The 24,012-nt window shown below is 34.4% G+C and overlaps 4 non-coding genes across 4 annotated transcripts; 2 read left to right on the forward strand and 2 right to left on the reverse strand.

Moving 5' to 3' along the window:
- Positions 1–3,268: 3,268 nt before the first annotated feature.
- Positions 3,269–3,340, reverse strand: TRNAG-UCC (transfer RNA glycine (anticodon UCC)). The gene has a single exon. It is a non-coding gene; the product is annotated as a tRNA-Gly (tRNA).
- A 239-nt stretch (positions 3,341–3,579) lies between these two features.
- On the forward strand, positions 3,580–3,667 carry TRNAM-CAU (transfer RNA methionine (anticodon CAU)). Its single transcript is given in 2 exon segments — positions 3,580–3,617; positions 3,632–3,667. It is a non-coding gene; the product is annotated as a tRNA-Met (tRNA).
- A 4,749-nt stretch (positions 3,668–8,416) lies between these two features.
- TRNAG-UCC (transfer RNA glycine (anticodon UCC)) lies at positions 8,417–8,488 on the reverse strand. Its single transcript has one exon. It is a non-coding gene; the product is annotated as a tRNA-Gly (tRNA).
- Positions 8,489–8,621: 133 nt separating this feature from the next.
- TRNAM-CAU (transfer RNA methionine (anticodon CAU)) lies at positions 8,622–8,709 on the forward strand. The gene is given in 2 exon segments: positions 8,622–8,659; positions 8,674–8,709. It is a non-coding gene; the product is annotated as a tRNA-Met (tRNA).
- Positions 8,710–24,012: the final 15,303 nt, after the last annotated feature.

Below are 24,012 nucleotides of genomic sequence, written 5' to 3' on the forward strand. Positions count from 1 at the left end.
TATATACTTGATAAAAAATATATCTTTCTTTCTTTTATAATTGTACTAATATTTACTTCTCATGAAACTGCTATTTAAACATGTAGACATGTACAAATTGTCCTCTTCAATCGACCTCAATTTTTCCATTAATTAGGTGAATCCATTATTATATAATATTATCCCTTCTTCATTATATTAATATCCATTATTCTAATAGTATATCCATTATCTCATTTAATCCATTAAATAAATATATATTTCATTATTATCATTTATCCATTCCATTTATTTAAAATAAAAAAACCTTAATTAACACTCATTACCACTTATCATTTCCCATTACCACCTATCTGATCTCTTTACCACTCATTCCTCCTATACCACTAGTCTCTCATTATCCCATATTCATCTTGATGCATGATTTCTCCTTGAGGAACACTATTTAAACCCAAACCCCTCTCTCATTTCAATCTATCTAGAAAATTAGTTCACTCATAGCATCTTGCATATCATATCTTGTATTTTGCATCTCTCTCTCTCTCTTGCATTTCATAAACTTCGTTCTCCATAGCTTATTTGCATGTGTGTGTGTTTGGCAGGTACTCCATAAATATGTATGCTAGTTAGGGGAAGAGCACTAGTTACTATCCATGTTCTAATAAAGGTTCACTCCTTCTGCCCATTTTTTAACATTTTTGGATCATAATTGGCCCATTTGTGCACCTTTATCAGTACCCATAGCACAAGACTATTGGGGCATTTGTGCATAAGCATTGGTAATTTTAAGTGCATGGTTATTGGGACATTTTTAAGCAAGTATAGGGTGGCGCTTTGAAATGTGTACTTTTTTACCCTTGCACCCATAACAAATCTCACAACGTGCATTGTTACTACCTAGAAGCTAAAACAATAGCTATAAGTAGTTAAGTTGCATACAAAGACAACAACAACAACAAAAACGAAAAACGGATGTAGCAATATATCGTTTAAAATTTGTGGGTGCATGAAATTAGGTATAATGACTACTATTACACTTCCCCTAATACATCACAAGAACACAATTATTAAATTTAGATACCTTAAAAGTAGATTACAACATTTTAGATAAACTATTATTACAAATATTATTTGTAAAATATTTGCCTTAAATCTTACTAAATCCAAGATCCTTCAATTATGAAACCCACCTTTCAATCAAACTCTAAACATAGATGAATTGCTAAAATGATTCTAGATATCTAGGAGAAGCGTACTAGTAGTGGTTATAGCTAACTTTGTGCACCCACAAATCCTAAAAAGTACATTGGATTTCAATGACTTATTTTTTGTTCTTTGTATGTGACTTAACTGCTTATAGCTAAGGTTCTAACTTCTAGGTAGTAACGAAGCACACAGTGGGATCAATTATGTACACAAGGGTCAAAAATTACACATTTCAAAGTGTCTCCCAATACTTAAAGATTTTCTAATAACTGTCATTCAAATTGTTAGTACTTGTGGATACATGTTCGAGTAACTGTACACAAATGTCCAAATAGTGGTGCACAAATGAATCAATTATGAATTAAAAAAGCTAAAAAGTAATCAGCTATTGATACATGTAAAACTTATTAATGAACCTTTTATTATCATTTTTCTGACTTCCTTAAAATTAGTAATTGAAAACTTGAATGTACAAGAAATCATTAATGATTAGAAAGTGATACACTATGATGTTCTTCCCCTATCCTCTCCAAAAAAAAAAAAAAAATTGTGATTGTCCTCCATTATATTGTCCATGCACGTTGCCTCTTTACCCAGCTCTTGCGTCTTCCACATGTTTTCTTGTTCCCGATGCTCCACATCTTTCTGCCTTTATTCCACAAAGTAATAAGAACCACTCAATATATGCCTTTGATCGTTTATTCTGCAAATCCGTCATTTCTTGTCCCCATCATTGACTTCCTCTTCTATCACAAACACCAAGCGCTTTGCCTCCTACACCACCAAGTCCATCTTGAGACAACTTTGATTGCTTTTATTACATTGTTTCTCATTTTTCAGCTCAATCTACTTACATGGCATCTACTTCTACTACTGCTGATCGATCTGAGAGGGAGTCTGCAAACACTTCTCAAGAAGCTACACCCTCTCCATCTGTAAAATCATCATTCCCCAGTGTGTGTTCATCCTGCTTTGAGTGGGTATCTTCTTTTATTTCGTGGCGCTCAGTTCAATCCAAATCCATGGCATCTACTTCTACCACTGCTTGCATACCAGAAAATGAGGTTGTGAGTGCTTTTGAAGGAATCACACCATCTGATGCTTTTAATAGTGTAGCACCATCAGCATTTGCTTCTACCACTGATCTTATACTAGAGAATGAGGTTTTGTATGCTTTTGAGGTAACCACAATAACTGCAATTACTTCTACCACTGATCTTAATAAGAGAACAAGGTTATGGGTGCATTTGAGATAATTGCACCATCTGCATCTACTTCTATCACTGATCTTACATTAGAGAATGTGTTTATGGGTGTCTTTCAGGGAATCACACTATGTGTATCTACTTCTGCCATTAATCTTATATCAAAAAATGAAGTTATGGGTGCTTTTGAGGTAATCACATCATCTGTGTCTACTTCTACTACTGAATTCATATCAAAAAGAGAGGATCTGGGAGTTGAATGGGATTGTTGATTGTTTGGCTAAATGGGCTTCTGATCATATGTATGCTTGGAATATTGTGAATAAGGGACAATTGCCTCTTGAAATGATTACCATGTTAGATCATTTAGTGGACAGTAACCGATCTCTTTAAGCTCTTTAGGTTTTTTTTTATCTTTCTTATTCTTGAATAAATTTTTACCCCCTTTTAATTAAAAATATTTAAATTTTTAAAATTTGAAAATTGCATGATCTGCAACTCATATCTATACCAAAGTAGTTAGTATAAAGGGAAGATACCAAAATAAAATAAATTATTTTCCTGTATGAGCAGCAAGTACAGTAGGAGAAGTTGCAACTATTATAGGAACACTAAAACCCTGCAAGTATAGGAAGCAGGAGGGCATATTATAACAAGCCAGCTTTACCAAATCTAACAACAGCCAAAATAGCGGCTCCTAAATCTTCGGAAGGAGAAATTTCGGATCTGAACTACCTAAAAGCCAATTAAAGGGGGCACACAGTACGTAAGATCTGAGCAACCGAATAGGGTTTTTGTTATCCAATCTGCAAGAACTCTTTTGCTGATGGTGCATAAAAGCTTTCTCAAGCAAAATGGATGAAATGAACCAGACATTGTGCGTTTGCCGGGAGTCGAACCCGGGTCTATTGCTTGGAAGGCAATTATCCTAACCGTTGGACTACAAACGCTGTTCATGAAACGCTTAATGCTCATAACCCACAGGTCCCACAATCGAAACCTGGCTCTCACACAAAGTTGGTATTGGTTGAGGCTTCCTTTGCAGATTCCATTTCCTTATGCACTGATTGCTGGATTCTCCATGTTTCAAGATTATAGCTTGTGGCATACAGTGGAGAAGTGGTTTCAATGTTATTTCTATAGCTTTTGAGAAAAACACTTGATAATTGTTGCACCATATGAACATCTAGGGGTGGTGGCGCAGTTGGCTAGCGCGTAGGTCTCATAGCTGAGGTTGAGTAATCCTGAGGTTGAGAGTTCAAGCCTCTCTCACCTCACCAAACATTTGCTACTGTGATATTCATCTTAGAATTTTGCCTTATCAATTGAAAACATTTGCTGAGTCTGGAATTTTGCCTTATCAATTATCAATTGAAAACATTTGCTGAGTGTTGAGTTTTCCCATAGAAATAAAATTGGAGGACAAGGTTTGAGTGATTTAAAACCTTGATAATAAACAATTTGTTTTCTAACTTCACTAATATCATGCAACATTAGCAGCCACTCCAAAGACTGGCATTTGATAATAAATTGAGGTGCCAGTAAAGGATCTCTAGTCAAGACTAACCATTGAAGTTAAAATATGGTGTGACAACCAGTGGGTGAGTTTCAAGCTTCCCAATGATATTTGAAACTTGCGGCAGGTGATCAAATTTAAAAGGAATAGACCAGTTCAAATTCTCCCACAGATTTTTGTGTAGTTGAAATCCCTTAAACTTGAAGCTTATTAGCTAAGAGGCTGTGCAGCTTATGAGGAGCCTCTTTCAAGCAGCATTTTCTAATAGAAAAACAATACAGTAAAGATGTAAAACATATGAGACTGCTAGGTATAGAAGGCCAAGTAAATGATCCACATAGTGTACGATATATTGGCTGAATTCCATGGGATATATCTTTGTCTCTCTAATTCACTCTGAACTACCTTGGAAGCGTTCCGTTTATATCAATATCAAATAGCAGTATTCATCCATACTCTTAGTCTTATCTATCACAATAGAAGTAGAATATTGCATCGTTAACAAGACTTATTGAAGGTATTAATAGAAATGAATGTGCCAAATAATTGTCAGAGGAATTAGTTAATTGAAAGCATTATCAATCATTCATATCAAAGATAAGTGAGCTTGTTTTTACCCCTCTGATAATTCAACAAGTTGTGGGTACAATTTATTCTCCCTCAAATTGATAATGGATAATTGATAATGGATTCTTATTTTGTATCTACAATGTGGTTTACATCTAGTAATTGATAATGGATTCTTGTTTTTTCATTCGTCTCCTCATCTTTTCCTTTTGACTCGTGCTGTCGCAACATTGCCAATTTCTTATTCTGATCTAGTTTTGCCAATTCACAACTCTGCAAAATAATCAAAGGAACCAAATCAAATTGGAAAGTATGGTTGCATACATTCAAATTTCAGACCTAAGACTATTGACCCAAACCATGAAACAATTTCTATGATAAAGATATGGTAATCCGTTGTCCAATCCTTGTAAGCTGGTTATTTATCCACCTAATCTCAATAAAAAAGTTTCGCATGCATACACTCAATATTGTTTTGTCAGTTCTGCTTTGAATTCTAGATTATCTCATTGCAATTTCTTTAAATTCAATAAAGTTTACACTTTTAGAATACAACCCTTTTTTTTTCCTTTTTTTTTTTTTTGTCAAAGTGCATAAAAATTTATTAGTCATAACAAAGAGTTATAAAACAAGAAAGATCAATAGGCCCACAAAAAACCAAGCAATTAAACATTCCTATCTTTCACAATTAATTGCTTGAACAACTGCAATAACTCTAAAGGCAAAGCACTCTTATCCACAACTTTTCAATCCTACAAATGTTTAGAAGCCCATTTGACCAAGCAATTTACTACTCTATTCCACTCCCTAGGAATGTGAGAAAAGGTTACAAATTCTAAAGACCTACTCAACCCTAGAATTTGTTTAATAACCATAGATAAATGTTCATTAGCTCCATCTAAGTGCTGCACATTTAACATATTCAACACCACCTTCCTTTGCAAGCCAAGGGCACAACTTCTCTCCATTGAATACAAAATGACAAGAGCCTCCATGAAGTTATTCATATGACACCTTTTGTAAATGGAAAAAAAAAGTTGAACACCACCAAAACTAACTCTACTAACACCATTGAAACTAACATGACCAGGATTCCCCTTAAAGAGCCATTAGTGTTTATTTTGAAAACTCTTTGAAAATGAGTAAACCATTGATTCACATGATGAATCTTTCCTAACTGGTCTACATCTTACCCCAATAAAAGTACCAATCCTCTATCAATAGGATCCACTGCAGCAGACAAATCACAAATCACAAATCACACTTGGCTGATAAGCCTTCAACCTCACTAGCTTAATATCAAAATAATTACAGTTAGAAAAGCACCCAGTTTAGGTTGTAGTACTTCTATTGCAAATTTTGCATTCTGTTTGACTCATATAAAGTCATGATGTTATAACAAGCAACAATATTGAAATGCAGAAGTGTCTATCTTTAATTAAGGTAGATATAAAAGTGATTTCAATAACATCCATGAGACCAATACTCTCTATGGACCGGAAGAATACAATGGATCATTGAACTAATAAATATTGAAAGAAGTGATAGGGGAAGCAAAAAGACTTTTTCATAAAGCCTCTTCTCCCGAGCATGAAGTTTTTCCAAGGTTGAGCAATGGCTTCGTCGCCTACCTGACCCATCAATGTTCTGAAATTCAATACTATATCTACTAGCCAAAGGTGATATGGAAGACCAACAGCAAGCCAAGACAATGAGAACTTTAGCAAATTGGTAACTGTTCTTTGTAGCACAGGCAAGCAAACTTAAGAAGCCCTAGTGAAGTGCTTTTCTTCAAGGAAAAGAAAAAACAAATTTTTTCTACCTTCAAATAAAGAATTGAACAATAACAATTTACATAGAAAAGAAGATTCAAAGTGATTAAAGATTCATACACAGCAAAGAAGATTCAAAGTGATTAAAGATTCATACACAAACGTGACCATGGTTTACCCACAGGATAATCTAATTTCTATTCATTGAAGAATATAGGGATGTCACAAAAAGAGGTAGGGGAAGAGAACCAATAGATAATATAGTTCCAATAACCATCACCTTATTGTCATGTTGACCCCCCAATAGCTGTCATAGTGAAAACACCATTAATAAATTTGTTTTGTACCAATAGCCGATCATTTTTTGTAATTAATTGGCCCATTTGTGCACAACTATTGGAACATTTGTCCCATTTGTGTACCACTATTGGATCATTTGTCAACAAGTACTAGTGATTTTGAGTTGACGGTTACTGGAACATCTTTAGTTAGGTATCAGGCGACACTTTGAAATGTGCACTTTTTGACCTTTGTGCGCATAACTGATTCCACAGCGTGCATCGTTACTACCCAGAAGCCAGATCAATAGCTATAAGCAATTAAGTCGCATACAAAGACAACTAAAAAAAAAAAATCAAAATCCGATGTACCATTTAGGATCTGCGGGTGTGCGAAGTTAGCTATGACAGCTATTGGTGCTCTTCCCCTAAAAGATTCTGAGAGCAACCAAAAAAAATTATTTTGTACAGAAATGAATCCTTGAAATAGGACCAATTTATACTAGTGCACTTTATATTGAATAATCCTCAAGTACAATATCCTCTATTTTTAGACTTAAACTTATATGTAGCCAGGATTCTCACTCGTTCCTGAGAGCGATGCACCAGGGGTGATGCAGAGGTGGATGCAAATAGTAGCAGGGACTAGTGCAGAAGAGGTGGTAGAGACTTCTCATATGGTAAGTTTTGATTCGAGACTGGAGAATCACATTTATATTGACCTGAGATAAATTATCCTTAAATGAACTGCAATTACACTTCGCTCTTAAGGTAGTGCTCACATAAGTAAGTGGGTTTCTTCTTGAAAAATTGTGTGGCAATACATGCAGTATTAGATGGTACTGAAAGCTTCTTGTGGGGTGAGTTTAGTGTGTGGCAAGCAGAGAAAAATGTAGTATTTCCATTCACAGAGTATATTGAACTCAAAAATAATGTACTAGTTTGTGAATATATGTACAAAAATTGATAGTACTAGAGTGGGGTCATGGCTTCAGGGTTGCTCCTCCATCCATTTCCTTTGTTCTGTGTGTTGCACACTAGACATTTGTCATATTGAAAATGGTATTTATTCATATTATTTGCTTCCACAAAAGGTTTACATGCACGACACTGCAAGATCAGTTGCACGCCTTTCTAAATGCATTGTTGGGTTCATAACTGCAGTAGATCGTTTTCCTGACTTCTGCCACAATACCTGAGGAAGCATATGTTCTCTCTTCTCGAAATACTGAAAACAAGCCCCTGACAACCTACAGCCAAAACTAGAATCTAATGAGAGATTGACAAAAAATTATTTGATCAGTATTTTATATGGAAAACTTGCAGTTTAACCCGCTAAACTTAAAAACTTAAAACAAATCTTTAAGAAAATTGAATTCTGATTGGATGTCATTGAGTCAATTAATCACTGTTTAAGAGAATGGCCTATGATCTACAAGAGCTTCATTGTAATGAAATTCCTATCAAAGTGTTGGCAATGTAAATTTGGAATAATGTATAGACTTCCATCATAGCATTATCAAAATTTCTTTTTTAATACATTGTTCACAATGTAATGTTTGTTGTTGAAGATTGAAGATGAATGTTTTTAGTTTTACTTGTGGGATCCACGATCTTTAAGTTTAATAGGTAATTTGAATTGTTTAAGTGTCTAATGGTTGTGGATGTGTAGAGGTTTTCTTTCAAATGTTTGATTAAACAAGACATTTGTTTTCTTTTCTATTATAATAGAAAATGATTGTAAAAAAAGCATGTACAGCAGGAGAAGTTGCACCATTACACCATTACATTACCCATCAACCAAGGTTTTTGTTTTTCAATCTGCAAGAACTCTGATGCTGATGGTGCTTAAGAGCTTTCTCAAACAAACTCAATGGGATGAACCAGACATGGTGCGTTTGCCGGGAGTCGAACCCGGGTCTATTGCTTGGAAGGCAATTATCCTAACCGTTGGACTACAAACGCTGCTTAATGCTAATAATACACAGGTCCCAGAATGGAAACCTGGCTCTCAAACAAATTTGGTAATGGTATACCATCTTATTTGTATACATTTTGAGAAAAGAACAATATAATTGCTGCATATTACCATCAACTTGGGGTGGTGGCGCAGTTGGCTAGCGCGTAGGTCTCATAGCTGAAGTTGAGTAATCCTGAGGTCGAGAGTTCGAGCCTCTCTCACCCCATCAATCGTTTTGCTACTACTTTATTTTTATAGAGTATTGTGTTGCTAAGTTTATTACTCTACTGTTTTATTTTAGCATTTTGTTGTTCATATATTAAGGTTTGATTTCTAGACATAAAACTGTTAAATACTGAAAGTTGACTGATATTCTTTAGATTTAATATGTTGCTTAATGTGTGGTTTAAAGCTGATCAGAAATTCCTATCAAAATATTGATAATGTAATTTTCGAATAATGTATAATCAAAACATTCTTTATTTGATGATTTCCATAGAGTTTGTCATCAGTGGTGTTTGAAGCTTCTGATCTGTGTTGATCATCTGTTTTGCTGGTCTCATTGTGCAACTTCTTGGTTGCCTTTTCTTATGTTTTTTAATTATTTTATTCAATTAAAAAAAATCAGTTGCTCATAATGTAATATTTAGTGTTGAAAATTGAAGATGTATTCTTGTAGTTTTAATTGTGGGATCCACAATCTAACAGTTTAATTAGTAATTTAAAGTGTTGATATAGTATATTTTATAGGAGCCAAATTGTATTCTAGAGCTTGTATGTTTAATGAATGATACATTTAGTAAAATGTTTTGAAGATCTACATATAAAACTGAATGGTTGTGTAGTGATTTTCTTTCATGTGTTTGATTTGAATAAGAGGTTTATAAGAAAGAATTTATTTTCTAATAGAATACTTCTTGTATGTAATTTTTCTTTCACTCTTGTTTATAACATTTTTTCCTAAGAAAACATTAAGATTTTTCTTTGCTAAATGATAGATCCTCATATAGTTAGATGAAAAGTTTACTTATGATGGGATTGATTCATTGTTATTTTTCAATGTTGTCACTCTTCTACCAAACCCACTTGATTCACTTTTGTTCATTACACTAAATGCTCATAATTGTAAACAATAAACTATAATGTAAGTATGCACATGAAGTGATAATATTATTGTTTTGTCCATGTCATTCCACATGAACCTCAAACAATAAAATGAAATCAAGTCCACCTAGCTTATTTGAAATTTTTAACTAGTAGGCTTTCATTTTTAGCACTTTGTTTGGCATTATTTGCTTATGGGACAAGAATAAATTATATTATATCTTTGCATCATCATAAGCTCTAACAGTTATTTTCTTGTAGAGTTCCATGTCATACTTATAATATCCTAATTGTTTGACAATTTTGTGTGTGCAAACATTCAGACCAAACCATCCACCTATGAAAACTTGTTTAACTTTATGCTTATTGACAATTGCTTATATGGATTGTTTTGGTATGGGGTGGTTTGATAGAAAACATATCATTTGGAGTGAATGCAAGCTAATATGAAAATGAAAGTGAAAGTGAATTGCCAAGGTTTGGAATTGATTAGGGTTGATGTTTCTGACAAGTCTTAACTCCCGCACAATCCAATATGTCTTTAAGAACCAGTGATGATCTAAGATGCTCTAAGATAGACATCTATGTTGGAGTCTTCTTGAGATGCTCTAGAAAGTCAAATTGGATGGATTATTTGGAGGATCGAGATGTCCCTTAGATGGTAATCTAAGGTCATGCTTATCAATGACAAAACAATTGAGACTCTTTATTATGATGGTATTGACATATAAATATGGCTCTTCAGTAAGGATAACTATTGAGTCATACAAGGTGTAATACTCACTTATTTTGTTACGAAAGTAGTACATAAACCCATTTTTTCTTTTTCTTTTTACTTTTATATGTGCACACATCATCTTGGACTAGCTCCTGGCTTAACATGACAATTCGTATGGTTCCTAGTGGCATTACTTACACAAATTCTGGAGAACATGAAACTCTCCTTATACACACCTTGAGGTGAAGTTTAACTATCATATGTTTAAGCCTCAAATTTGGGTTTCTATGATTTACTTACTTCATATTACTCTCTTTCTCTAGGTGTCTTCAATTAAAATGATCATATCCTAAGCAAAATAAGGTTGAATGTTTGTTTTACACTTATAAACTTTTCCTACTCGTAATTATTCTCTTATTAGAGGCATGGTAGGTTTTTAATACACAAATATAAGTTAAAATCATATCAGATAGTGGTACTTTTACCCCCCAATACAACTATAGCTTTTAGGAAGTTGATCTTACCCCAAATTCAAGATATACAAAATAGCCAGATCAATAAGCAATAAAAAGGAAAGAAATGTTAAGTCATAAATTTATTTGTATTCTTATAATTGTTTAAAATTTCCCAAACTAATGAGAACCCTTGTGTTAGCATTCCCTTGAGTTATGTGTGTTGTAAGTGATTCTGTGTGCTACCTATGAATGCCATGTGTGAATCAGCTATGTGTGTTGTGCATGATTCTATGTGGTTACATGTGAAATTCCATGTGTGAAACACTTGTGTGTTTTGCATGATTCTATGTGTTACCTATAAAATACCATGTGTGAAATAGGTAACAATTTAAGATAAAATGCCATGTGTTTTGCATGATTTCTAACCTATATGATGACACGATGTTTGCTCTTGTAACTTTTTTAGAGCATGTTTCTCCAGATATTTTGGCTATGACTGTTAATGTGTTTTCAAGTATACATTTTCTCCATGATTCGATGAAGGTTGTTATGTCTCTTTCGACTGTAGTTATGCCTCTTTAGGTGGTTGCTCCGGATATTCAGAGTGATGCTGCTTCCTAGCCTTTGTCTCCTCCTAAGGAGAGTTCTAGTACGTGGTATCTACCCTCATGATGCTCTTTGCTAGACTTCTTTGATAGTTGTGTATCTGCTTCACATATTTTGGGGGATGGGTATTATCTTTGTAATGGGCTTTGTTGGCCTTTATTATTTTTTGGGAACGTTTTGGGGCTGGTTTGGGTTTTCACTTCTCTTCTTCATATGTAATCAGTTGTATCTTCCCACTAGAACTTTTTATGAGTAAGACCAGAGGTTTTCTTTGCCTGGTTCTTTCCTATCGGTGCTCTTTGAACTAGGTTTGTATGTAAAATTATAATTAATAAAATTAGTGGTCTTCCACTTTTATTGAAAACAAAAAAAGAATTGGGAACAACATACAGGGATCGAATTTATAGGAAATTAAATGCATAAAAGGCAAAAATGCACATTTGAGCAAAAGTTGTCATTGTTGCTTGACAACTTTTTGCAACTTTTTGAGAAACTTTGCATTTTTTTAGCAAATCGGTGGTTAGGAAACTAATGAAGAGTTGAATATGACCAAAATGGCATATAAAATTCTCTGAGAATGATTCTACATTGGTTGGAACATTTGTGAGAAAGTTTGAATAGATTTTGAAGACAATTTCTAGATTTTACCTTGTAATTTTGTCATTTTTGTAGCAGCAGTCTATACCAAATGGATTGACCTTGCTACTGTTATTTCATAGTGGCTTACTGTATGTTATTTTATTGCTTAGGAGGTGTTTTTAATTTCTTTTGGTGCAGGTTTGAGGTGTGTTTACAAATTTGTATTGCTCTTGGCCTGAGCAAGGGTTCATGAGCAGTTTGACAAACACACGTGTTAGTCACGCATTTTAAACCGTTGATTTTGCAATAAACGCTTGGGATTGAATAACACATCGCTATCATGTTGTACGAAAGGTCTATTTTGGAGCCAGAATAGTTGCGGCCCCATGGCATGAGCAACAATCTGTCCATGAACTATGAATTTTGGGTTTAATAATTTCGAGAACATTTGATAAAAAACCTTCATGTCTTATTGTCTATAAGGAAAATTTGTTTGTCTGTTACCTTTTCCTCTACTTAACCGGAAGGGTCTTTATGTCATTGAAAAGAGGCCATTTGAGTTTTAAGTCTAGGCAAGTTTCGTCTTTTACGTTGGATCGCTTTAATTTTCCTAAGTCTAAGAATGGTTTTCTAATGTATGCATCAGGTTCTTAAAAGTTAGGCAGGTTTGTTTTGATCTAATGGCAGTCGTGATACTGCATTGGGAAGTTGTACGTTGAATACCCATTGTGACTCAGCGACAAGCCGCTACTAGCAGGGCCAGTTAGAGATCCAGCGCTGACGGTTAAGCGTTGGCGGTTACGTGATGAAGGGATCTTAAATTTCAAGCTGTAAGGATTTGATCTGATGGTTGTCACTAGACCGCGATGAAGAGTTGTGAGTCCTTTTACTCTTCACGGATAAGTGACTAAATAGTGGGCCCGGAAAGTGTGGAGGAAAAATCACTTTAAACTCTAGTCAGGTCCAAGGAAAATCAACGGTGATCGTGAGACCACGATGGGAAGATGCGAGTCCTTTTACCCATCGCGACTCAATGACCAATAGGGTCATCGGAGAATGTCATCCCATATTACTCTGATACTTGATGGGCTAGACGACAAAGGCGGTATCATCGGCATAACTTACTCCGATGAGGCAATACCGAAAGGTAGAAATACTAAGTCATCAAAATAACTCAAATCATCAGTGAGAGGAGTTTTGAGTTACACTGATACCCGATGAGGGAGACAAAGCCGAGCATGGAAGAGGAAGATAAGGTTATCGGGTTTTTTCCACCATATATATTGAAATCCTCCAATTTCTTATCGAGCCAGAATAGAAACTCAATTGTGCTGCAAGAATTTAATTTTTTTTGTAGTCATATATATTGAAACGCTTGAGTTTGATTTTATAGAATGATTTCATACACATACAATCAAAAACATTTTTTTTTCACCATATATAATGAAATATTAACAACAATTTCAAAACAAGGAAGATATGAGTATCAGTTGGTGTCAACAATTTTTATTTTTGTTTGGTAAAGCTATATTTTATATTAAGTTTGAAAATATTTACATTCTAAAAGATAAACCTCCATGGCTAGCCGACTACACCATCGAAGCCGGTGGACGGTATACATAATGATCCATACATAACACATTCAAAAACATTAAAAAAAAAACACAGTCCTTGCTTCAAAAAAGGTTGTATGTGTCATCTCGCTACTCCACATGAACAATGACCATGCTCTCTTCCACATCCAGCACTTCCATGTTCCTAACTTGGTTCATTTATGTCTCCCTGTTGGAGCCTTCACCGAATTGCAGCACACGACCCTTCTTAGTTGTTCCTCTTCCACAAGGTCAACCCCATCGTTTTATGTGTGCAAGAACAGTTTGTTGCACAAGTGCTCTATATTCCGACCAAGGTCCCCATTTTTCCATCTCCACACGTGCTTCCCAAACATTGACCGTCTCAAGTTATTGCACAATACCATACATTCCAGCCTGTGCTACACTTCTTTTGGCCTCTTTATTGAATGTGGCGCTCCAGACCAAGAATGATCACAAGGGAGGAGTGAATTCACTCACGTGAATCCACACTCCATCCACACTTTCAAATCCATCCATGTCTCATGCCAAACCTAATAAAGCTTCCATTCCACCTAGCCATTCCTTCTTCACACACCTGTTCATGATTTCTCTGACTTTCAGAACAAGTCGGAGCTCCAGACACCATGCCATAAACAAAGACACTATGTCCGCATTCATTATGTACTTCCATCCACCGTCTACATACTCAGGTCCAAGGATCAACTTCACTATGGAAAGGAATGTAGTGTCTTCATAGATAAATAGGTTCATCAACCTATCATCGCTTATTCATCCCCAAAATGCGACCAATGTTTTGATTGTCTCTAAAGAAAAGTTGGCCTCCATATTTGAAATCGAGATACCTATGATTCCAAAACAGACATGCAAATCTGTCAGACTAACAATGACATCTATAAATTATTTTATTTTTTATCAACCTATGCCTTAATTTTTTAGTGCTTTCTAATAACTAAATTCATCTACCACATGTTTCATGTTATTCTAGAATCTAAGTTTCTATACCATAGCTTGTGGACATTTTTGTACACTTACACATATCCATATCAGGCTCCTCCATATCATGCTATCCTATGAAGACCTTGGATTCATATGATGCACATAGCTAATAAAAAGTTTCATCGGCTAACAAGGCGCGTTATGCGCTTTCGCACATGACTGCTCCAAAATGGTAGTACGCAATGACTAACATGTTTGTTAGTCACACGTTTTACACCATCAATTTTGTAATCAACGGACAGTGATTGACTAGCACAACGCTAATATGCTATACAATATGTGCTCCCACTCCAAAGCGGACCTTTCATACAGCGTGTTAGCGACAGGTTAGTCAATCATAGTCATTAATTGCAAAATTGATGGTGTAAAATGCTCTACTAACACACATGTTAGTAAATCTATACTATCATTTGTGAACCGGAATACACGCCTCCGATACGGACTCCGCTCCCACACACGCGTGTTAGTCAATCTGTACTCTCATTTTGGAGCCAGAATAGACGCGCCCAATTTTGTATTTATTTTATTTTTTAATAAATCTATTTATGCAAATATATTTTGATTGAGATAGTGTGTATTAGTTTATAAGTTATTTTCTATCTCCAAAATGAACCTTTTGTACAGTGTGTTAGTGACAGGTTAGTCAATCGCAGCCGTTAATTGCAAAATCGATGGCATAAAACAGGCGACTAACACGTGTATTAGTAAATCCTTACTGTCGTTTTGAAGCCAAAATAGACAAGTGTGCATCTCAGGAAGCATAATGAGAAAAGGCATCCTTATGAATGCAAGAAGTTCCTATTTGATTATTAATCTTTTGTATCCTGAAGAGGAAGTAAAAATTACAAATAATGGAAAGTTACACTATCGAGATAAGTCACCCTGATAAAAACACATGCAACAAATACTAGTTGTTGATCGGTGTATCATATACCGATAACAATGCATGGAAATCCAAGGTCAGACCTATTGGCATCACTCTCGCCGATTATAGTATGAAGTCAACGACGGTTATATCAGAGAAGCATATACCAATAAATCTCATCGATATAGTGAACATAAGCGGAAAAAGCATAAAATTGTCTTGTCGATAACCGATGAGGCTATCGGTAAGACTTATGTCGTTTTGGAGCCAGAACAGACGCGTCCGTTTTGCTTCGCCCAGACGTGACCGACCAAAAACCTAACACCAATTCTAACCCTAATGCAGCTAATCCTAACCTGCCTTCTAACCCTAACTCCACTAACACTAACCCACCTTCTAACCCTAATCCACGTTCTAACCTAATGCTGCTAACCCTGACCCGACTTCTAACAGTGAGGTGGCTTGTAACCCTAACGCGGCTAACCCCAACGTGAATACCTAACACGCATTCTAACCCAATACCACCCGTCCAATTCAAAATCTACATTCACAAAGATAAAAGGTCGACCCACTACCGGATGACTACTACCATGGCTTTTTGGAGCCAGCAAACACACATCCTGCATGGTATTTGCCTCCAAAACAAGAAAAATTTCCCACTACATATAAAGAAAAACAAGAAAATTTTCCCACTACATATATAAAGCGAAACAAGAAAATTTTCCCACTGCATATAAAGAAAAACAAGAGAATTTTCCCACTACATATAAAGAAAAATAAGAAATGTAAAGAAAGAATGCAAACCAAGAATATACAAGTCCATCATTTTTAATGAAATCTAAACACAAATAGAAAAAACATGACCAGTAGAGGCTGATTTCCATACCTCACACCCTTCAAAAATGAAGTCTCCTTCAACAACTCCAACAAGAGCACTTCAACAATGGGAATGACTCACAGCCTACTTCTTCAAGTCCTTATGTTTTAATCGCGCATTAGTCTTCCTTTTTTCCACGTGAGGCAGAAAATGGCGCCACGTTTTTTGAAACGGAGGTACAAGAACCCGTAGTACGGATTGACTAACACGTATGTTAGTCACACGTTGTACATCATTGATTTTTCAATGAACAAATGCGATTGACTAAGGACTAACTTGTCACTAACATGTATGCAAGGTTTTGGAGGGAGCCAGCGCATTTTGGAAGTAGTGCCCTCTTTTTCACAATTTTTCTTTATTTTATTGCTTTTTTTTAAGCCCGCGCCCTCTTTTTCCCGTTGGTTTGTCATCCGAACGCGATTTGTACACTTGTTGCCGGTTGTTTCTTTTTCATAGATTTTAATGTGTGTGTTATGAACAACACACCGCTGCTAACCAGTAAGCGAGTCACGGGCCAGGAACCGCCATCCTCCGGCATGTCCACGTAGTTTTGTGTGGGCCCCGACGTTTGAAATCGGCGAGTCCACGACAAGTCCATATCATATTCTGTGGGTTCAGCAGCTCGTCCAAATTGGCATGGTATGCATGTCTTGGACATGTATGTTGATGCATGTCGTTGGGACGACAGGTCACTTTTGGAGCCAGAATAGACGTGTCCATTTATTTTGGCTACCAAAGGGCTTTGTAGAGAGGGCTGGGGAAAGGGGTGTGGTGCTTAGAGGATGGGTTCCACATAGGGAGATACTAGTCCCTCCCTATTCCTATCTCTACTAGTTCCTCCCTATTGTTTGGGCTCTCCTAAGACACACACACCATTTTTCTCCCTCCCTATTCTTATCTCTATATTTCACTCGCACACAAACTCTATGTTTCTCCCTCCCTATCTCTATCTATATCTTTATTTCTCATTCATCCTCTCTCTCTCTCTCTCTCTCTCTCTCTCTCTCTCTCTCTCTCTCTCTCTCTCTCTCTCTCTCTCCTCTTCTATCAAGACCATCAACAGGAACTCGACACATTGTGTTCATTGTTGACTAAATGATTTCAATCTAATATTATTTCTAAAACATCTTAAACCTATTATTATTATATTCTATTATGAATATGACTTAATTCTAAATTAATGGTGTATATTTTTTTTAAAATATGATAAATCTAAATCTAACCTCATTAATGTTTATTTCTCAACCTTGAAATCTAAACTAAATTTCGTTTTAGATATCTACTTCTTCGCCATTTTTAGTATCCAACACTCATTTTCCATGAAAGCCACATGTCCAACATGAAAAGAGCAATAATGGGAAACAGGGTGAAATATGTGCAAACTCACTCTTGCATTTTCTCCTTTTTCCATGGAGGTTGAGATAGATGAGCTTATGTAATGTTCTCATATATTTACTATTAAATGACTTCTTTTTTAAGTGACTTCCTCCTATTCACATGTTTCATTCATATTTGCATTGGCCTTTATTGACATGTAGGTCAAGTGGTGAGATTTCCACATGCAATAATCCCCTCCACCAACATGCAACTCACATTGGAATATTTTCATGTGAAAAAATGTGTTTTGATACAAGCATATTTCTAGACATTTGTGTTCCTAATGTTTTAAGAAAAATAAATAGGTAAGACCATTTAAGTTTAATACATTTTAAGGTAAGAAAGATGGTGTACATTTAAATTGAGATGGAAAAATGATGTACCTTTAAGTTGAGATGGAAGAGATGGTGTACCTTCAACTTGAGATGTGAAAGATTTTGTGCCTCCAACTTGAGATGTCAAAGATGATGTACCTTCAACTTGATAATGGAAATATGACATGCCTTCAACTTGACATTGGTAATATGACATGCCTTCAACTTGAAATTGGAAAAATAACATGCCTTTAGCCTCAAATACAAAATATTGAGTGTCACCATCTTCAAGAATCATTTTCCTTGTTGCACAAACATTCTGCATTTATTTTCCTTTGTGCCTTCAAATCCTTCTCTCTTATCTTGAGTGGACGCTTCATGTTCATCTTCAATTGACAACAATGCTATGCCATCTTCTACGATGTTCAATTTCCTACTTTCACAAAATGGCCTCAATCTTTCTCTTTCTTTGAATTTTCTTCTTCATAGCCATCTAGTTTTAAAGTCTTTCATCGTTTCATCCACATGATGAGGAATCATATATGCATCATGAATAAGAAATAAAAATTAATGCCATCATGGTACAATAGATCATTGCAATCTCATGTACACAACTATTAAAAAAATTCAAGTTCAAACTACCATTATAGTCTTCAAAACTACTTTTGAGACCTTTTAAAAGTAGCTAAAATCACTTATACTCAGATTGGACCACATGCTAGAAAACTTATAGCACCCATAGGGAAATCATAATAACTAATTATTAAAGTGATTAATTTATCATAAAATAGCAATAGTTGTGCTATTTACAAATGGATCCAATTAGAGTCTAACTATTATTAAATAAATATTTTCAACCTAATATTATTTTTAAAGCACTCTAAATCTATTATTATGATTTTTTTTTGAATATATCTTAACTCCAAACTAATATTGTATCTTATTTCTTAAATAAGATAACCCTATACGCAATCTTACTCATGTTAATTTCTCAACCTTTAACCCTAACTTGTATTTCATTTTACCTATCTACTCCTCCACTATCATAGCATCCAACACAAATTTTCTATGGAGGCCACACATCTAACTTGACAAGAGTAATCATGGGAAACAAGGACGATATCAAATTGGAGGTTGATGGAGGAAAGAGGCTTGTAAAAATGTTCACAATCACCTAGGTTGCATTTTCTCTTTTTCCATGGAGGTTGAGATAAATGAGTTTAAGTAGTGTGTTCTCATATATTTACTATTAATTCATTTCTTCTATCTTCTTTCTCACTATTTAGATGTTTCATTCATTTTTGTAGTCCCCTTCACTAACATGTAGGTCAACAGGTGATATTTTCATGTGCAACAATCCCCCTCGACCAACATGCAACTCACATTGGGATGTTTTCATGTGCAAAAATGTGTGTTGACACAATAATTTTTCAATCAATAGGTAAGGCCATTTTCAATCTTATCAAGACAATGATCCATTTTAAAATACATATATAAATTTTAAATAGTTTTATAAATTGAAATAAAATACATCTATTCATAATATATTTTTTGTATCAACAATTGAAATTACATTCAACAGTAAATACTAATAAAATAAATTTGAAATAGATTTAAATAAAAATAAAATACATCTATTGATAGTGTATTTTTGGTACTAATGTTTGAATCATATAAAACAATTATTTTATTGCATGATTAATTCGATTTACCAAAGCTATAGTTTTCATTTAAAATTTAAATTATATAGAATATAAAATAATTTTTTTTATTATTGCATGATTTAATACAACGTATCAAAATTATAGTTTTCATTTCAAACTTTGATTCAAATAGCACAACGCTTTTGAAAATATATAACATAAAAAACCTAAATAAGTAAAAGTGTTGATCTATAACTTAACTATAAGTAAATATACAATTAATTGTTTTTATTATTTCTTATAACAATTTTTATTATTTTTCAATTTTATCAATTTAATTCTCAGACATGATTTTATATGACATGACTTAATTCTCATACGTGTTTTTATCCTAGTGTTGGGGTTTTTATGACTCTTTGTGGGTGGAACTTTGTGATGGAAGGATTGGGAAATGGTTTGCCTTTTATGGCTTCATCTACGTAATTTGATTAGTGTCATAATGTAGGGTGAGCTATATAGGAATTAAAGGAAGGGGTTGAAGTAGGATGAGGGTGGGATGGAGCATTTCAAAGGGAGGATATTTATAACGTTATGAGAATGATTATAGGGGATGAAGGGAAAGAAACAAAGTCCAAGGCAAGGGAAATTGACCAAATGTTCAAGGATAAGATATTGAAGAATGGAGGAGCCCAAGATGAGTGTATGACTCAATTTCTCAAGCTCATGCGCCTCCTCAAGACCAATGCAAGGCTTAAACAAATCAAGGAACTTAAACATTAGGTGTTTGCTAATAATAATAAGGTAGGCAAGTTCTCCATGTCATGTATTGATAGTTTCCCTCTTTAAGAATAATGTACCTTATTTGTATCTTTGTAGAGAGCTCAACATTAGCACCTTGTGTGCTCAAATTTACAATCTTTCAGGGTAGGATTTCAATCCACTAATTTATTTTAAATGTATTTTTTTATTATTTGAATACTTAAGGATAAAAAAAAGGCGCGGATACATTGAAGGTGGTAATAGTACATCAATATTTTTTAAAGGAACTACTAACTTGGTCTTGAGATTTGTTTTTTGTTTAGAACTTTTACTTTTAAGACCTTTAAATGAGGCTGTGGATTTAGTACCATGGATACAAAAAAAAATTAGGACTTCTGAAGATAATATAATCAGTACATAGTTTAACAAGTTATTTATTGAATTGTATTTATCCTCAATAAGTTTTGTTCTACATTAATGATTGTATTTATCTCAGTGTGTTTGCATAAATAAAATGCTACAATGATCAGAAGAGATAGAAGACTGGAAATATAGAAAGAACAACTAAAGATGAGACATCCTACACAAAAAAAGAGATCCCAAGACCTGAAACATCCAAGATATTCACCAGTGTTGAAAAGAAAAAAATCAATAAAATTTACCTAGATTACAATCTGTAAATAAAACTCACATGAATGGAAAGTGCACATAGCAAGCTTTCTAATGATATAAAGTTTTTGAAAAATGGAGTTTAGATGCTCAAGTTATGTCTCCTGGAGTGTAAAAATGAACCTCTGTCTTTGATAGAAAAAAACACCATCAAAAAGGAAAAATAAAATTTCAAACATTCAAATCTGGATAGAGCTCGGAAAGAGCTTTTCGACGATATAAGGTTTTCAAAATTCGACTCCGTTTGCCCAAGTTATGGCAAACAAACCAATAGCCTGTCAAAAAACCCTTCAAGAAAAAAAACCCCCCTTGCTGGTGGTAGGGAGGTGGTGTCTGGGTGGCGGTTGGGTGGTGGCCGAGTGGAGCAAGCGGCGGCTGGATGGCCAGCAGGTCTTGGGTGGCAGCAGCAAGCGGGGTTTGGGGTGGCAGTAACAAGCAAGGTTTTGGGCAGCAGAGCAATACTGAGGAGCAGCAGGCGGCCAGGCATTAGCGGTAGGTTGCAGGAGGCTCCCAATAGGCGGCTCATGGCAAGCGGCTCCTAGGGGCAACTGTTAAAAGACTGCCATGGTAACCGTGAAGTTGGGGGGCTGGGGGGAGGGGGGCGTTGTAAAGACCGTCGGCAGTAAACCGCCAGGCTGGCCTCAATAGGTTACAAACCACCGGCAACTTGGTCGTGCCCAGTTCAGCCTAGGTAAGCCGTAAAACTGCTAAAGAAAAAAAATTCGATCTGTGTGCTCTGAGGCCGTACGAACAGGGGCCTAAATTTTTTTTGGCCTCTAGAACACCTGACACCAAAATATATCAAATTTTATATCAAAATTTGTGGAATTGGCCTCATGAATCCAACCGTGAGGTCCTTTTAGCACCAAAATGTACCAAAAAATCAGGTACCCCCAAAAATGGAAAAAAGCAACTGCACAAACCCCCGTATAAACAGATATGAAGAACAAGGCCCAAAAACTCTCATGAAGAGAACAAGGGCATGCAGATCTGGAGCTCTAATACCATATTGGAGTTGAGGAAAAATCAACTCTATAGCTCCCAAGGATCACTTGCATGCAATCCTGTCACAGAAGGAGATAAGCAAAAAAGCTATGGAGGCTAGAATTCAGAGATCCAGAAAAGAGGAGTCATATTGATTGTGCATCAAGAATGCAATTCAATAATTATAGTTGTTATGAAAATACAAAGAGAGAATCCTTATAAAGGGATACTCGAAACCCTAAAGGTGAAAACCCTAAAGAATTATAAGATTCCTAAGTTTAGATTAAGAATAGAGTATAATAGACTAATAATTAAATAAATAATTATTACCTAATAAAATATAACTCTAACAAGAAGTAATCAAAATATCTTATTCACCCACTGAAGAGAATGTTAGATCACACAAGTACACAATGTATGTCTAAGTGGCATACATTGTTTGTCTTAAGAGAAAGAACATAACTAGTGCTTGCACTAAATGAGGTGCAATGGTTAACCCGACAGTAATTATAAAATTATAAATTTGATAAAAGAATTATAATTATAAGAGTGATTCTAAAACTATTTTCTTGCTCCCTATCCATAAAAGTGTAGAGAAATCTCTTAAAAAGAAAACTTCCCAAATCAAAGATAGCAATTCTGGTTATTTTTCATTACTTGGGAAATTAGATTTGGATCCATAACATACGTAAACACACTGTTGAAAAAGTAGGAAATATAATAGTATGCAATTCTAGCTATACCACAACTAGAATTAAAAACTTAATTGATTTTTCATACCAATAACAACAAATAAACTCCAATACGCATAAAGCTTCCATCTGCATAATTAAAGGAATATTTCTATTGGTGTTCACGTGGAATATTAAAAAATGGATAAAATTGTTCGTCTCCTTGCAATTGAAGTAATTGAGAATAGAAAGGACATTGTTATGGGCATTTTATGAGTCTTACAAATGTTAGTATTTTATTGAATACATTTATGAATTGTTCTAAGCAAATTTTTTAATTTCCTAAAAGTAGCAGTTAGGAAGAATTGTATTGTTGAAATCCAAATGATAATATCATCTTATTCTTATTTAGCTTTTGCAAAGTATTGGCTTTTAGCCTTCTTTTTAAAGTAAAGCATTATTTTATTTAATATTTATTATTAAATGTATGATTTAAAATTTTCATTTATTCGATCTATATGGTCTTTTTTGTTGTATATTGTTTCTTGTTGAGATGGATATTGTAATTAATCTCCATTGAGGTTATAATCTTGAAAATAACGGAATACAAAATACGATTAATCTCTTGGCAAAATAGGATAACGGAAGCCTCAGCTGATACCAATTTTTATATCAGAGCCAGGTTTCAATCCTGAGTCCTGTGGGTTATGGGCCCACCACGCTTCCGTTGTGCCACTTTGATTGATGCACATTCCAATTGGTTGTAAGTGGAATTAAAAGAGCTCCTCCCTAAACTAAAGAATTTGCCGTGTCTGAACGCTACTCTGATGCTTTGATGTAACTTGCAATTGGTTCATATAAAAGTGTTTGTTTGATTAAACATAATATGTCCCATTATATTTTGAATTTTGCAGAAAATATTTTAATAATTATTAGATTATAATATATATATATATATATATATATATATAATATTAAATAAGTAATATTTTTAATTCAATGTAATGATCATTTTTATAAGTTTACATTTATATCGTTTTCATGAATTTGTCATAAAAGAATTGTGATGATGAAGAGGACCTAAATATGTCAGTCTTGTAATATTTAAATACAATTAAAAAAATTTAAGACAAGGTTGTATAGATGTAAAAATTTAAGTAATAATTTTATAAAGTATTAAAAATTTGTCTCACAAAATGTTGATTTTAAAATATAGGTTTTGATAGTAACATTTACATCTTTTTATTATTTTTTTTATTTTTTTTTAAATTCCTATTGTTTAAATAAATAAATGATTTAATTTTATATAAAGAACTT

Source organism: Cryptomeria japonica, chromosome 4, assembly GCF_030272615.1.
Source record: "Cryptomeria japonica chromosome 4, Sugi_1.0, whole genome shotgun sequence".
NCBI classification, from domain to species: Eukaryota; Viridiplantae; Streptophyta; class Pinopsida; order Cupressales; family Cupressaceae; genus Cryptomeria; species Cryptomeria japonica.